Below are 4,371 nucleotides of genomic sequence, written 5' to 3' on the forward strand. Positions count from 1 at the left end.
TTTAACTGGAACATAATCAACAAAAGAAGAAAGCAAACAAAATATAACCAGAGACATTGAAGTTAAGAACAATCTAACAATAGTCAGAGGGGAGTGGGGAGGGCACAGTGGGGAGAGGGGCTTACCGGAGCTACTATAAAGGACACATGGACAAAATCAAGGGGGAGGGGGGAGGCAGGGGAGGGAGGTGGGTTTGGCTGGGGTGGGATGGAGGGATGGGGAGAAAATGCAGACAACTGTAATTGAATAACAATAAAAATTAAAAATAAATAAAAATAAATAAAATAAAATGTTTCCAAAAATAAAAAGAATTGCTTTTATACTTTAAAACCTGCTGATACCTCTAAAAAACAAAGCAAAAACTATAAAATAATCAAAATTTGAGCATAATTATGTAACACAGAAATTTACACTGAATTTTCTATCTTAACAATTACTAAACTATTAAGCAAACTATATTTTATTTTGTCAATGAGGAAATAATTTGAAGACAATTTTCATGTCTGAATTATTTTAAATTGTGTCTACCAGTAGATAATCAAAATGTGACATTTTTGCTCCTAAAATGGCCATCTAGTTGTACCTCAAGCAAATTGTTAAATGTGTGAAACTCCCAGTTGAATTGGTTTATGAGGGGTACCTTATGAAAGTTTAATTCATGCAGGTGACATTTAACAAAATATAGTTTTCCCATTTGTTAGAATGTGTACCCTCTCTCAGCAGTGTAGCATAGCAAGCTTACCACAAAGAGTAACTTGAACAATTGCTTGTTTGTGAAGATCGTACTTTTTTGCTGTTTTATAGTCATAAATATCTTGATACTGGCTATAGTAATTTTTCATTAGAAAATGTACTTCTTACATAACCTATTAAAAACAACGTTTTCTGTGTTTTCTTTAATGTAATTGTGTGTGGTTCTATTTATTTTGTAAGCACCTAGCATATCTCCATATTCAGCTACTTTATCAATGGCAATAAAAATGCACTTAGAATGCACATAATAAATACTCTCTACCTTTTGGTTCATTTATAAGAGGAACAACCATCACTTCTTGGTCTTTTGGCTAAGATCAAGTGTAGTATCTGTTCTTATCAGTTTAATTAATATAAGAGGAACAAGTAACAGTTATTGAAGTGTACTTCAATGTGCTCAAATTAAAAAAATTATTAGAATAGTAATGTAAAAGTGTTTATTATTTAAATCATTAAAAGCAATAACTTTGGGATAAATTTGTTACAATGGCAGGTAGTATAGTTGATGGAATATTATCTATCTTAATTAATTGTTAACTCTTCCTAAATATCATTTATCAAATTGATGCTACAGATTATATGCATGTATCCTCTTGTTAAAGTTTTTCCTTGAGCCCTAGCAGAGTGAAATAAAAAGACTGGAAACAGAGAACACTGAATTATGCTCAGGTTGTTCTTGAAGCTACAGGAATTAAGTTTTTACCAAGTCAAAATAGGCTCATATTCTATAAATTCAAAATATGAATAACGCCCCAAGTCATCTTCCAGTATTTCCACCTCCCCCTCTCAACAAAAGCCTTTAAACACCAACATTTCTTTGACAAAAGTTAGGCTAATCTGGTGAGGCCAAAAATGTGTTTGTTATATGGTGAAAATGCTCCCAACCAATCTTTTCTTTTTGCCCATGGGACTGCTAATAATTTCACCCACTTTATCGCTTTACTAAACTTGGTGCACTATTCCAAACATCTAATTTCCTTTAGGTGTTTATCAGGTAGAGGAGACAGAGTTTTGACCCTTGGAGCATTAATTTGAGAGGTTTTTAAGAGAATTCATTGGATGGAGATCAGTGAATTATACTCACCTAGGAGAGAATGAGTGAAGAAGAAAACTTTGCAAAATTTCTGGCCCATCCATTGTAATGCACTTTTAATACAAAACCTCTTTATTATACTAATATAAACCCACACAAGCCAATACTTCATTCAGTGCCACATTATGACTTTAATATTAGCACTATAGGATGTCATGAGGCTGAGTATAGTTACCTTCCAATATAATAACCTAAAAGTATTAGAAAATCACTCATATGGCAATAATAATTTCCCAGAGATGGACTTATTAAGAGACGGACATTTATGAATTCATATAAAGTATATTTGCATTTTCCAGCAAGCATAATCTCTTGGAAATAGAAGAGGCTCCATATTTTCATAAAACGATGTGCACAATGTGGGTTCTTTTATTCATTTTAATCTATCACCGAGTGTGGCCCAGAGCCATTCTGGAAGGTAGCTACCAAAAGGAATCTGAAATGAAACAATCGGTAATAGGGCCAATATTTACTTTAGTGAAAATTTGGACCCCCAAGAAATTGTTATTTTTGATAAAGCTTTCATTTGCCTGTCTTCCAGTTAACCCTATTCTCTGACATCCCTCCCGCTCCGGCCCACAGCCTTACTTTTCTGTTACAGGTACATTTCCCCACCCTTCCTAGGATGTTCCGCCTTATGCTGGTTCCCCTAACTTGGGTTCAGTAAGTCCTTCTCCCCCCTGATGTGTGTGTAACTCAATGGTTTTCCAACGTCCTCCCCACATAACCACTTCTAGTTCACAGAGTTTGTAGGGTGGGGATACTTGTTTCTTTCCATTTCTTTTCAGTAATTTTGTATTGACAGAAATCCACATTATAATGGTGGTAAAAGAAAATTAAATACAATAATCTGTATGTTTCAAATAAGAAGCACTCATAAATTCTTCTGCTTCATGGCTTGATGGTCCATTTAATCTTTCATAAAACCAAGATCATTAGGAAGAAAATTTCAAATACTTTTTATGTTTCAAGAATATATAGTCTCTTCATAAGTAATAGTAGTTGTAACATCACCAATAAACAGAACTAAGTGTGCCTTTTATGCCAAATACCATATTTGGTACTAAAGGAACTGATTCAAGGAAATGCTGAAACTTGAACCTTCTGTAAATAAAAGCAAAAAAAATTATCCTAAAAAAAGGAAAAGTCATTAATTTGGAGAAATTAATATTAACAAAACTGTAATTGACATAGTCTTCAGGAGAGTACTAGTGGAGTGAAAGAACTAAAACATGTTGGAAAATAGAATATGAATTATTAAATTTTTATCACAAAATAGGGTATAAATATTTGAGGTACATATTTTAAAATTATTTATTCTAAAGATTTAAGACAAGTTTGTTAAAAACTAGGCTTTCTTCTAAACTCTTGTAATTTTGTCACTGTCAAAAGACTGTATCCTGTAGATAAAGCCGAGTAGAATGACTTGCGGCACAGAGCAGCTCACACACCGACCAATCGTATTGCAGCTTCTTTCCCCCTGCATTTTCCCTTTTCTAATTTTGTTCAGAAGGTCAGAACTTAAGGTCACCATTAAAACCCTGATAGTCATCATAGAGTTCTGATGTCAAGCTGTGAAAACAGATTTTCTAGCTTTAACATTTGTGTATTGGCAGACTCCCCAGGAAGCTGCGCGGGAGGATTTTAAATTGCCCTTGGACCTGTCATACAATTTATCTTCCAGAAGCCAGATAGAATGGCTGTCCTCGTTTGTGTGCACTCGTTTTCTTTGTATTCTTTCTTATCTTACCCAAATTCACTTCTGTTTGTGTAAAGGAAAATACAAATCACCTACAATGCCAAAGACCCTTTTTATCGCTATGTGTACAGTTTATATAATTAGACTTTTAATTTGGCTTTACTAAGGTGAGCTCCCTCTCTTCACGTCCCACTTTTCCTTCCAAATAAATTTATAAATAATTAAAAATATAATATTATCCGTGGAATTCATTTATTTTTTCTTTAGTTTTCTAAAGTATTTCAGTATGTAACTTGGAAACTAACTTGTACCAACCCTGCTGATGAATCAGTTTGGGAATGTTATTGGAATATAATTGAAATTTCCAGTTCACATTGTTTGCTTCCAACAGGGTGGACACACTTGAGTTTGTGATAGTACGTACATAAGGGATAGGCAAAATGAATTAGTTATCCAAATTGTAATATATACATATATGCTGGGAAATTAACTTGCTTTATGACAGTGGCGTACTGTTACTAAAATGGAAGCATGAAACTTAATGTTAATGAGTTTGTTACTGTGTTTCACCAGTTTGAATGAAAATGGAAGTGCTCATACAAATTTTAATGGTCAATGTAATTTCATTTAAGTTTCTTTAATGTGTTTAACATTTCATATTGTCCTGAGAGAGAGGTGTCTTTTACTTTTCGCGCTGGCAGACTGAGTTTTCTTCAGCAAATCTGTGTGCTAGAGGGATCTCTCATTTGACCAAGATAGCTGCTGACTATACACATCTTACCTTAAGCTGTCACTGTTTAAAAGCTTCATCCATCACTCTTTTTTC

The 4,371-nt window shown here is 33.7% G+C and overlaps 1 pseudogene; it reads left to right on the plus strand.

The window, feature by feature from the left end:
- Nucleotides 1-1,044: 1,044 nt before the first annotated feature.
- LOC112299971 (U2 spliceosomal RNA) lies at nucleotides 1,045-1,184 on the plus strand (annotated as a pseudogene).
- The last annotated feature ends 3,187 nt before the right edge of the window (nucleotides 1,185-4,371 follow it).

This window comes from Desmodus rotundus, chromosome 6 (assembly GCF_022682495.2).
Source record: "Desmodus rotundus isolate HL8 chromosome 6, HLdesRot8A.1, whole genome shotgun sequence".
Taxonomy (NCBI): Eukaryota; Metazoa; Chordata; class Mammalia; order Chiroptera; family Phyllostomidae; genus Desmodus; species Desmodus rotundus.